This window comes from Crocuta crocuta, unplaced genomic scaffold (genome assembly GCF_008692635.1).
Source record: "Crocuta crocuta isolate KB4526 unplaced genomic scaffold, BGI_CrCroc_1.0 scaffold1240, whole genome shotgun sequence".
In the NCBI taxonomy this organism is placed as follows: domain Eukaryota; kingdom Metazoa; phylum Chordata; class Mammalia; order Carnivora; family Hyaenidae; genus Crocuta; species Crocuta crocuta.
This window is the reverse complement of record NW_027529285.1, coordinates 287,329-300,772: the sequence shown is the minus strand read 5'-3', so window position 1 is coordinate 300,772 and position 13,444 is coordinate 287,329.

The window sequence follows — 13,444 nt, the reverse complement described above, 5'->3', positions numbered from 1 at the left end:
ATAAAGTTGATTTGGGAAATATCTGATCTCAAGTTTCCAAAGTGGTACACTGGAGGCCCTATGTGGTATGATCATGCTTGCTTAGTGGTTAAGGGCATGCCTTTGAATCAGATGCGCTTAGGTCCTGTAATACTATTTTATTAGCTGTTTTACCTTGGGTGAATTACTTTACTGCTCTAATCTTCACCATTTTTTAAATGGGAATAATAGTAGTATCTAATTCAAAGCATTAATATGAAAAAATAAGATAATAGTGTTTAGCATAATGCTAGCACATATGTGGTCAATAAATGTTGGAACTCAGTTATAAATAATTATTACTATGTTGTTAAGTCTCATTGTAGTGAGTGCTGAGTGCTAGAAAATATCTCTGGTTCTTGAAATGGTGGGGGAAAGGGAGAGAGGCAAACCATGAGAGACTCTTGAATGCTGACAAAAACTGAGGACTGATGGATGTGGGGGGGAGGGGGGATGGGCATAGAGGAGGACACTTATGGGGATGAGCACTGAGTGTTATTACTAGGGATTTTTCCCCTCTTTTCTATTTAATTCTTTCATTTATATAACCATAAGTTATCAAAAATGGTAATATTGATACAGAATGATTATAGCCTGAGAAGTTAAATATTCTAACATTTTGTTCAAATGGTTTTATGTAAACTAAGGTCTAATTTTAATAAAGGAAATGAAATAATCTACTATAGAACACTACCCCTTTTACTACTAAATGATTTTTAAGTTGCCTTGCTAAGGGATCCTGGAATTTTACATTGATGCCTTTCTACTTACCTTTACATTAAGCTTTTATATGTAGACTAGAACTCATTGCCTGGTTAAGAGTAGAGGATGCTAATTACTGATTCTGCCACAGACATTTAAAGACTCTTTTCAACAATTTATAAAAGAGATACTTGTCTAAAATTTTTTATTTGCTCACTAAATATTTAAAATAGCGCTTATTTATTTAGCTATGTTGTATTACAGTGATGTAATAAGTAATTATCTATTGGATTTAACTGTAATCTTTGGCTTTTGTTATTGATTCAATTAACTGCTTACTGTTAACCATGAGGCAAGTTCTACAACATATGGCAACAATTGTAATTTACCCTAGCCACTTCTCGCAATTTAATATGCATCTATTGATTTTGCTACTTAACTGTTGTAAACACTAACAGTTTTAATCATTTAGAAGTTATAGGGCCCTAGTCTGATAGTTAAATCTCAGGGAGGGATCCTTCATTTGGGTGAGAAGCTTTTTATGCCAACATAAAAAGCGTCATGACTTACTTTTACTTAAGGCTATTGGAGTTAATGATAGATTAGGGAAACAGCATGAGATTATAAAGCACGTTGTGTATTCATGTATTCCTCATTTATACTCATTCAGGAGTAGAAAGTATTATCTGTCATTACAAGTTATTTTAAGACTTTGAGTACATTATTAGTTTCAGATTTTTCATGATTACATCTTAGATATACAACAGGGAGAATATAATGATACTATTAAATGCACACTCTCTTTTTTAATATCTGTCACTTAATGAAAAGCTAAAGCTTTTAAATCATTGCACTTAGCCTGAAGTGTAATGAAATGAAGTGTTCTCACTCGAACTGAAAGAATAATCAAAATCTATTAGGCAATTAACATCTTTGGTTTTTGCTCCAGTCTGTACTCTATCATTGTGACACCCATATCTTTATCTCTGAGTGGACTTGTAGCAGTAGCTGGCTGGAGGAAGAGGGTAAACACTGCTGAATTATTTCTTCCCACAAATCATGAACTGTAGAAGGCCTGAGTGCAATTTTTATTGTCTATATTGTATAGTTTTATCTTCTTGCCTACTCTTCCTAAGAAGACTGACAGAAATACCTTGGGGCGTTTGGTGTTTTATTCATGTAGACATGCTAGATCTAGTTCTTGATGACATCTCTGTAGAGTATTGTTTTTGTCTAGCAGACTACTTGCACAGGTCTGGAAGGAAGAATGATCATTGAAGAACAGATTTTAAAACAGAGTGAAGTAGAGATTTGGGACTCTGATTTGTATGGTAAGAGTAGAGGACCTGCATCAAAGACACATGAATGTTTAAATTTGTCTTCATTTATCAAAATAATGAAATGATGGGATACCCTCTAATTTTTGTCTATGGCAATATTTTATTAAAGAAAAAAGTGAGAGTTAAAGAAATTGACCAAATCTAAATAAGTGACATAAAATTAAAAACAACCTATTTTGTTCTAATTATCTGATGTCAAGATGTTTTGTCTGTTAAATTCTTCATATACCTGACTCATTTTTTTTTTGTTATTATGGTTTCTCTGACTATGTTAATAAGTATTCAGAGTAAATGGTTTTATTTATTTTTTAAGAAATACTGAAAATGAATGCAAAATTTGAGAAATAAAACTTGAAATGATAAGAACCAAATTTAAAATCTTTTAATAATTATATCTATATGTTATTGACTACTTTTATTGTACAGGTTCTATAAAGATTAGATGTATGAATAAATATGAATACAAGACTGATTATAAGAATGATTATTAATCCTCTTATGTTTTTTCAGTGGTAGATGACATTTGTATTGATTTACTTTGTGTATAATAAAACACTTCTCCCAGTTTTCAGTATTTATTTCTGAGACTACTTGAGAGTCCCAGATCATGTATATTGGGTAGATTACGTATATTTGTTTGGTAGATCATGTATATTTACTCTACAAAATAAACATATAACAGTTAAATCATATTCTATAATTGTGAGATATTTTCTTTTGCAGATGCAGGAAATATTTCTAAAAGACAAAAAGGAGAAATGTCTACTTGAGGACTTAAGTTGTTTTGCCACTTTTTAATTTCATGAGTATTTGTAGAAAAATAGCTCAGTCATATTGATTTCTGATCACCTGTCTCAGGAAATGAAAGTAATGTTAAGTCTCTTCTTCTTTCCTCCTCTCTTCCCTCTTGAGTAATTATGGCTGAGAATCAGTTTTGCTAATGGAAGCCTGCTTAATTTAATAGTTGCAGAATATATCTGGGGAGAGCAATTTCACAGTCGTGAAAAGTGAAGTGGGATCTTACTTGTCAGATTTGGAATTAAAACAATAAAAATGGCCACCTAATCACACATGTTTTAGGAGACATGGGAGTAAGGATGGATTTCCTGAAAATCACTGACTGGTAAAGTATTGCAGGCATAATGTTGTTGAAGCCACAGTGGAGGCATCTTCTTTACACATTTTTATATTGTTCTCTATTTTGCTTTTCCTTTAGATATAAACATATCAAAGGAATTGTCCTGTTGTTGCTATTGAATTCCAGAAATAACAGCTGGCACATGTCTTTCCAAAGTTATATCTGATTTTTTATATTATATTCTCAATACCTAAAAATGGGATTGACTCATCATATATATTCAATTTGTATTTGAGGTTTTAAAATAAATGAAGGATAAATGAATGAATAAAAGGGATAACAGGTATAAATTATGAACTATAGGTAAGGAAGGCTTCTCAAAAGAGATAACATGTGAGGAGGGTACAATTAAGTGAAGAAGAGACCTGCATGGATATGTTGTAGATAAGTGTCCATAGGCAGCAGGAACAGCAAAATCCTTTAGTCTCTAAAACTAAGGCTTAATGGTGTATTTGAAAAAGAGCAAGGAGGCAAAGAGGGAAAAGACAAAAGTGGCCAAAAGTGATATGGGAGAAGTTAGAGGGCCTTGTAGACTTTTAGCAAAAATCTTTGGGTCTTGATCTAGATGAAATAAGAGACCATTAAAGAATATTTGGTAAGCAGTGACTTGGTTAAATTTATATTTTAAGGGAGCACTCTGGCTACTGTATGGATAATCAATGTAGAGTGTGCAAGAGAGAATGTGGGGCTGACAGTCCAGAAGTGCAGTAGTCAAGATCGAAGAGGACGATAGCTTGGGCTAGGGCAGAAGCAGGAGAGGAGATGCTAGGAAGCCCTTCTCATATACAAAGGGTTTGCTGATATGTTGTGTGGAAGAAAGAGGAATCAAAAAGGCCACAGGCCTGGGGTCTGAGCAAAGGGAGAATGATAACATCATATCCCCTGGAGTAAGAGAAAGTGGCGAATAGAGGCTGTAAAATCAAGATTTCTATTGACATATTAAGTTTGGATAGATTTATCCAGTTTGGAGAGGTTGTAGGCAGGCTGTAGATAAGATATATGACCTGGAATGAAGATTGTGATTGCATGAGAGTCATTAAACGAAAGAGATGAGATCAGCAGAAGAATTGATTGGGATGGAGAAGAACTCAGAGGACTTGGGTTTGGGTGATGTAAATAATATTTTGTGTGTCAACTGTACTCAAAATTTTAAAAGCCATATCTTCCCAAATTAGTGCTTTGTTTTGTGTTTTTAGCAATGAGCAAACTTTATTAATTTTAAATAATTCTTAAATTGTAACTGGATGTATGTAAGCATATTAAACCTGGCAATATTTCTAGTTCTTAATTTTTTATTCCAAAGAAGATGCTCTATACGCTTTTTTTTTTTAAGTTTGTTTTGAGAGAGAGAGAGAGAGCACAAGCAGGGGAGGAGCAGAGGGAGAAGGGGAGAGAGACAGAATCCCGAACAGGCTCTGCACTGCCAGCATGGAGAACGATGCAGGGCTTGAACCCACAAATACTGAGATCATAACATGAGCCTAAACCAAGAGTTGGACACTTAATCAATTGAGCCACTCAGGCACCCAGTTGCTTAATATTTATTTAACCAAATATTTTAAAAGTAACTTGGATTTTATTATCCTTTAGTGTCATTAAAACCTGCCAACATTTTTTAAAACAAAAATACCTGAAGTGAGTATTTTCAAGAATTATATGTAGTTTGAATGCGTGTTTTATCAAATAATCCATATGTTTTAGATATTAATTTATTGTATAATCATCAAAAATAATTTTTCCACATTAAGACATTAAGTAACACATTTGGCAGAGCATTTGCACAGTTTATTTTCCCTAGCCCCTCATTTATATATTCTCCTGGGTACATATCTCTCACAATCTGCAAAAGCCTTACTCTTTACTACGATGCATTTATACGTCTTTTTTTCTTCATTTTTCAATGGATGCTACAAAACAAGGACATTCTCACTCCTTCTGAAATAATTAAATCAAGTATCACTTTCTCTGAAAACTTTCTCATCTCCTTCAGGCCTAGCCACTTTGCCTTCTGTGATTATATAAAATTTTTAAAAATATCTCTTAGAACAAATGTCATATTGTGTTATAATTATTTGAAAATTGCAACAAGTACTTACTAAGGGAAGATACTACTTAATTCCTGTGGTTATTTTCAGTAACTATCACAATGCCTGGTATGTACTTGGTGTTCAATAAATAGTTATTGAATAAATGAATAAATTGTTTACTGAAAGTTATGAGAATAGAAGTACAGTTAAAATTATCAGGGGCACCTGGGTGGCTCAGTTGGTTAAGGGTCCGACTTCGGCTCAGATTATGATCTCACTGCTTGTGGGTTTGAGCCCTGCGTTGGGCTCTTGTTGACAGCTCAGAGCCTGGAGCCTGCTTTGGATTCTGTGTCTCCCTCTCTCTCTGGCCCTCCCCCACTCACACTCTGTCTCTCTCTCAAAAATGAATAAAGTTTAAAAAAAGCTGATCATTGGATGTGAACTGAAGTATTACTTTCTGGAGAAATAAACTAGGATATTTCTGGAACTAATACAAAAGAGATAAAAGAAAGCATATAATTCACATATTTATTTAACAGTTTTGGAAACACAATATAATGTTATATATATATAATTGTGCTTTTTATATGCAATATAAAATAGTCTATACTATTATATATAAAACATTTGGTCCCTAGCTGTGTTTCTCAGGACCAGCACCAATGTTAAAGTTATTAAAAAAAGAAAAAGAAAAACAACCTAGAGCATGCACAATATTGTCTACTCATTAGAGCAAAATAAATTTAATTCAGCTGTTATTCCTAATTTTAAAAATGTAAAGGGATTTAGTAACAATGAGTATGTAGGATTTTCTGAAGCAAATACATGGGGAAGAAAATGCAACAGTAAAGAAGTAAGAACAAGAGGGAATAGGTAAACATTTTATCTGTCAATTTCATTCACTGTGCATTGAAAACACTTCTATCTGCTTGTGGTTGTAAAAGTCCCCTAGACGCTAGTAAGCTCAATGTTATTACCTAGTAATCTAGTATCACTTGCTTCAGCTAATTAATATGTCACATATATTCAAAGCACACTACAGTGTATAGACTGAATTGACACATAACAAAGAAGGAAAATTTTAAATACTGGGCATTGAAAATATTAGTAAATTAAATTTAAAAGTTCTTAGTGTTTATAAACAATCCTGCAATGTACATGTTAAGTAACAATGTCCTAAACCTCACACCTTATTTTTTTCTTTTAATAATAAATTGGAAAGTTTTGAGTAAAATTTTGGTATTGGCTAAAATATCCTTAATGTTCTCCTCAGCTTGACTAAACTTTAGACAGGTATCTTCCTGACCTCCCTTTTCTTGAAGCACATACTTTAGAAAACTTGGAACTGTAAATCATTTTTCTGCTTCTTTAATGTAGTTTTCTCCTTCTCTTGCAATCTTTAGATCACAGAAATGTCTTTCTCAGGAATCTGGAAGCTGTCCCTCTGAAGTGTAGTCACCATAAAGGATAGGGCCTCTGTTTCCCAGTCCCTAGGAGAGGCTAGGAACCTGATTTTTATAACCAATTAGCAAACAGACATGGTCTAATGACAATAACCAATCTTCCTTCTAATGTCCTCTTGGACTTTTCCACTAGTTCACCTCAGTGCTTTAAACACTCCGCCTTTTTGTTTCAGTGGAGATCAATCTTTCTCCCTCTAACCACCAGCAATGAGTGAGTCCATGTTGCTTCACATCCTTGTCAGAATTTAGTGTTGTCAGTATTCTGGATTTTGGACATTCTAATAGGAGTGTAATGGTATCTCATGGTTATTTTAATTTGTGTTTTTCTGATGACATATGATGTGTGCTTCTTTGCAATCTGTATATCTTCTTTGGTAAGGTGTTTATTAAAGTATCTGGACCAATTAAACTGGTTTGTTATTACTGAATTTTAAGAGTTCCTTATATATTTTGGACAACAGTCCTTTATCAGATGTTGTCTTTTGCAAATATTCTCTCTCATTTTGTGGCCAGTCTTCTTATTTCTTGACATTGTCTCTCTCAGGGCATGTGTCTTTATTTTTAATAAATTCTAGCTTATCAATTATTTCCTTCATGGATTTTATCTTTGGGTTGTATCTAAAAAGTCATCACCATGCCCAAGGTCATCTAGATTTTCTCTTATGTTATAGTCTTGCATTTTACATTTAGGTCTATGATCTATTTTGAATGAATTTTTGTGACAATGTTAAGGCTTATGTTTAGTTTCTTTTTTCTTTTCTTTCTTGTCTGTGGATGTCCAGCTGTTCCAGAACTATTTGAAGACTATATTTTCTCCACTGTATTGTATTTGTTCTTTTGTCAAAGATAAGTTGATTATATTTATGAGGGTCTATTTCTGAGCACTTAATTTTGTTCTATGGATCAATTTGTTCTTTTACTAGGACTTCACTGTCTTCATTACTGTAGCTTTATGGAAGTCAAGTAGTGTCAGTTCTACAGCTTTGCTTTTTCTCTCTATATATTGTGTTGGCTTTTCTGAGTCTTTGCTTCTTCATATAAACTTTAGGTTCAGTTTATAAATATCCACAAAATACCTTGCTGAGATTTTGATGGGGTTTACATTGTAACCTATAGGTCATGTTGGGAAGAACAGACAACTTGACAATATTAAATCTTCCAATCTATTAAAGGTTTTATGGTTTTTGATAGATAGATAACTTACACTTGTTTTGTTAGATTTTTACCTAAGTATTTCATTATTTGGGGAGTAATATAAATGGTATTGTGGTTTTTTTTAATTTCAAATTCTACTTGTTTCTTGCTTGTATATAGGAAAGCAATTGGCTTTTGTACATTAACTAAGGTTAATGGCATGCAAACATACCTTAGAGAAATTGTGGGTTTGGTTCTAGACAATTGTTTAAGTGTTTTGGTTTCCTAATGCATATAAAAGTTATGTTTATACTATACTGTAAATTATTAAGTGTGCAATATCATTATGTCTAAAAATTATATGCCTTAATTTTAAAATGCTAATTTATTGCAAAAATAGTGCCAATCATCACTGAGCTTTCGGTGAGTCTTTTTGCTGGTGGAGGGTCTTGCCTGGACATTGATGGTTGCCAACTGACCAAAACGATGACTGTTGAAGTTTGGGATGACTGTGGCAATTTCTTAAAATAAGACAATAATGAAATTTGCTGCATCAATCGACTTTTCCTTTTATGAGTGACTTTTCTGTAGCAAGTGCTGCAGTTTTATAGCATTTTACCCATGGTAGAACTTTTTCCAAAATCGGAGTCAATCCTCTCAAATCCTGCTACTGCTTCATCAACTAAGTTTAAGTCAAAGGATTCTAAATCCTCTGTGGTCATTTCCACAATCTTCACAGTGTCTTCAGGGTGGATTCCATCGCAAAAAAAAACAAAAAACAAAAAACAAAAAAACTTTCTCTGACCATTGATAAGAAAATTCTTATTGGTTCAAGTTTGATCATGTGATTGCAGCAACACAATCACATCTTCAGGATCCACTTCTTGTTCTCTTACTATTTCCACCAGGCCTGCTGTTACTTCCTACACTGAAGTCTTAAACCTCATTTTGGGGAAAACTAAGCAGTATCTGTGAAGTGCAATGAAGTGAAGGAAAATAAAATAAGATATGCCTGTCTTCTGTCTTCTGTAACCTTGCTATAATCACTTATGACTTCCAAGAGTTCTTTTTTTATTCCCTCAGATTTTCTACATAAATAATGATATCATCTGTGAAGAAAAACAGTTTTATGTCTTCTTTTCAATGTTCATACCTCTATTTCCACCCCCCACCCTTTTTTGTCTTCTCACATTAGCAAGGACTTCCAATATGATGTTGAAAAGGAGTGATGGGGAGGCATCCTTGCCTCATATACAATACTAGTTTGAATTTCTTACTATGAAGTATGATGTTAGACTTCTCACTATTAAATATTATGTTACTTTTTCTGTAGACAATCTTTAGCAAGTTGTAAAAGTTCCTCTCTATTCCAAGTTTACTGAAAGTATCATGAATGAATGTTGAGTTTGTTAAATTCCTTCTCTGTATCTAATGATATAATCATGTGATTCTTCTTTTTTATACTCTGTTGAGGTGATGGGTTGCATTGATTGATATCTGAATGTTGAACCAGTCTTGTGTATCTGGGATATATACCACTTGGTTGTGGTGTATGATTCTTTTCATGCATTGTTGGATTCAATTTGTTAACGTTTTGTTAAGGATTTTTGCATCTATGTTCAGAAGAGTATTGGTCTACAGTTTTCTTGAAATGTCTTTATCTGGTTTTGGTATTAAGGTAATGTTGGCCTCAGAATGAGCTGGATAGTATTCCCTCTATTTCTATTCTCTGGAAGAGATTGAGGAGAATTAGCATAATTTCTTCCAAGCAACCCATGTAGGTTTGATGATTTGTACTTTCTGAGAGAAGGTACTGTATAATTTCTATTCTTTTAAATTTATGATGGAATTTCTACTGACCTAGAATATGGTCTCTCTTGGTGACTGTTCCATGTGAGCTTGAGACAAATGTGTATTCTACCATTGTTGGATGAAGTAATCTATAGATGTCAGTCATATCCAGTTGATTGATGATGGTGTTGAGTTCAATTATGCTCTTACTAATTTTCAGTCTTCTAGACCTATTCATTTCTGAGAGAGGGATGTTGAACTCTCAAACTATGATAGTAAATTTATCTAATTTTTTGGAGGCCTATAAATTTTTGCCTCATGTGTCTAATACTCTGTTGTTAGATGCATGAACGTTAAGAATTGCTATGTCTTGGGCACCTGGGTGGCTTAGTCGGTTAAGCGTCCGACTTTCGCTTAGGTCATGATCTCACGGTTCGTGGGTTCGAGCCCCGTGTCGGGCTCTGTGCTGACTGCCAGCTCAGAGCCTGGAGCCTGTTTCAGAGTCTGTCACTCCCTCTCTCTCTGACCCTCCCCTGCTCACGCTGTCTCTCTCTCTCTCTCTCTCTCCTAGAAATAATTAAATCATTAAAAAAAAAAAAGAATTGCTATGTCTTTCTGGAGAACTGACTCCTTAATTGTATGTAATACCTTCCCTTATCCTTAATAACTTTCCTTACTTTAAATTCTTTGTCTGAAATGAAAATAGCTACTCCTTTTTTTTTTGATTAGTGTTATTATGGTATATTTATCTCTTACTTAATTTTAATCTATATGTGTCTTTATAATTACACATTATATTATGTTTATAATTTTTTAATAAACAGCATATAGTTTGTTCATATTTCTTGGTCCACTCTGAGATTCTCCTTTAATTGGTGTGTTTAGACCATTGACATGCAATGTGATTATTGATATCGTTGGATCAGTATCTACCATATTCATTACTATGTTCTGTTTGTTGCCCTTGTTCTTTGATCATATTTTCATCTTCCATTCTTTTTCTGCTTTCTGTGATTTTAATTGAACATTTTGTGTGTGTGATCCCATTTTTTCTCCTTCCTTAATGTTGAGAGTTAACTGAGCTGCTCTATGGTAGTGTTGCTGCCTCAGCATCCACTTAGTTTGGTCAAGTGGCTTATGATGACCTTAAATTAACTCTAGCCCCTCATGTAAGTACATGCCCTAAATAGAAACCTACACAGTCACAAGTAAAGGCTAACTTCCTGATATAACTTCCCCCAACAGCTTTTGTGATTAACAATCTCCTTTGCCTCCCAGAATCTTCCTTGTATATGCTAAGAACTAAGAAGCTAAGAACCCCGGGGGACTTATAAAAATCCTACTCTTTTGGTTTGAATTGACCAATCTGACCTTAGCCTGGGAACCCCAAAGCACTCTGTCTACATTTCTTAAAAAAGCTATTTTTCTAGGACCCATCTCTGCTTCTGCTGTATTCTGCCTTGATCTCTCCACATGTCCCCTTAAATTTTGTTAAACACTTCCTCCAAATTCCATGAGTAATTAAGTTAGGTATTTCATTTGTGTGTGTGTGTTTGTGTGTGTGTGTGTGTGTGTGTGTGGTGTTGCTGAACCACAGCTCACCATCTGGAGCCCTGTGTACCACTTAACACGTGTTAATTTAACAAATTTGTAGCACTTAGCATATCATATTTTCCCCTCTTTTTTAAAGTAATTGCCCTAGAGTTTTCAATATTCATTTATAACTAATCCAAGTCCACTTTTAAATTATATTCTACCATTTCATAGGTAGTATAAGTACCTTTTAATAACAAATAATTCTAATTCCTTTTTCTATTCCTTGTATCATTGCTACCATTCATTTCATTTATATATAATTGTGTTGCTATGATCATTTTGAACAAGCTATTATCTATTGGATCAATTAAGAATATGAAAAAAAGAAGTTTTTCATTAACCTTTATTTATTCTCTTTGTGGTGTTTCTTTATGTAGAGTTTCTGACCTGTTTTATTTTGTCTCTTAAGAACTTCTTTTATCACATTTTTGAAGCAGGTTTATCAGCAATGTTTCCTCAAGTTTTGTTTTATCTGAGAAAGTGTTAATTTCTTCACTTTCGAGGGAAAATTGCACAGGGTACAGAACTCTAGGTTAGTAGGGTTTTTATTGCAGCATTTTGAGTATTTCATTACACTTTATTCCTTATACCATGGTTTCTGAGAGGAAGTTACATATAATTATTATCTTTGTCCTTTTATAAGTAAGGTTTTTTTTTCTTCTAAATTATTTCAGAATTTTTTAATGTTTGATTTTCTCTAGTTTGCAAATGATATGCCTAGCTAGTTTTGTTATTTTTGTTGTTTTTTCATATATCCTGCTTGGTGTCCTCTGCACTTCCTGGATCTATGGTTTAGTGTCTGTCATTAATTTGGGGGGAAATTCTCGATCAATATTGTATTGAATATTTATTTTTTTCTCTTTTTATCTCATTCTGGTATTCCCATAATGCATATGTCCCCCCTTTTGTAGTTGTCCCATAGTCCTTAAATATTCTGCCTTTTTTTTTTCAATCTTTGTCCTTTTTGCTTCCCAGCTTTTAAGGACTTTATTGATATATCATCTAGCTTAGAGATTATTTATTTCTTCAGTCTTGTTCATTTTACTTAATAAGCCAATCAAGTGTATTCTTTTCTTTTATAGTCTTTTTTGTCAGGTATTTGTTTTGGTTCTTTCTTAGGATTTCCATGTCTCTGCTTTTATTATCTATTTGTTCTTTCACATTGTCTTCTTTATCCATGAGATTCTTAAGCATATTAATCATGGTTGTTTTAAATTCCTGGTCTGATAATTTTAGTACCTCTACCATGTCTGTTTTGATGCTTGCTCTCTGTCTTCAAACTGTGTTTTTGCCTTTTGGTATGCCTTGTTATTTGTTCTTGATGGGTGGGCATGATAAACTAAGTGAAATGAATTGCTGTAAATAGTCCTTAATCATGTAATAGCGAGGTGTGGGACAGGGGAGGTGTTTGTAGTTGTATGATTAGGCCTCTACCTTTCAAGGAACCCATGCCTCTGGATGTTAACTTCATAAGTATTTCTCACTGTTTTCTCTCCCCTTAGGTGGGTTGGATTTCAGTATTTCCCTTCTTCCCGGTGGAATGCCAGAGTCAGCTGGAGTTGGGTATTTCACTTTAGGAAGCAAGAGGGAATATTTTCCCTCTGATATTTATTGTGGGAATCTAGTCAAGATCTCCAGGTAAATCCCACAGTATCGTGGAGGCCCCTGGGAATTTTTAACTCTCAGAGTTGTCGGCACTCAGCCTCCAGCAATTTGTCAATTATAGTTCAGGTTTTCCTACTCCAGCACTGGTTCCACTGGCAGTTTCTGCTAATGAGAACTGCTCCAGGAAGCCATGACTCCCAACATTCAACTCTCTGTCTCTCCAAACTTGGGCAGACGTATACCATGTTTCCTCCTTCTTCTAGGGATCCAAGAAGAGTTGTTGATTTTTCAGTCTGTTCAGTTTTTCATTTGTTATTAGGTCAGAGTGGTGACTTTAAGTCTTCTTACATGTGGGAATAAAAACTGGCAGTCTCCACATTGTTTTTAGTTAATATATGTTATAGATCAAATCTCCTAGTTACATTTTTTAGAAAGTAATTTCATATGTTCAGGTAAATTTTCTTCTAGTTTAACTTGAGAATGATTTTTTTAAGGTCCTTAAAAACTCGTTGTGACTTTGTTTGGAATTAAATTGAATTTGTGGAATGCTAGCTACTAAAACATTGAGCTTTTTCATTCAAAAACATGTTAGTTATCTTGATGAGAACTGGATAATCATGGTATCCATCA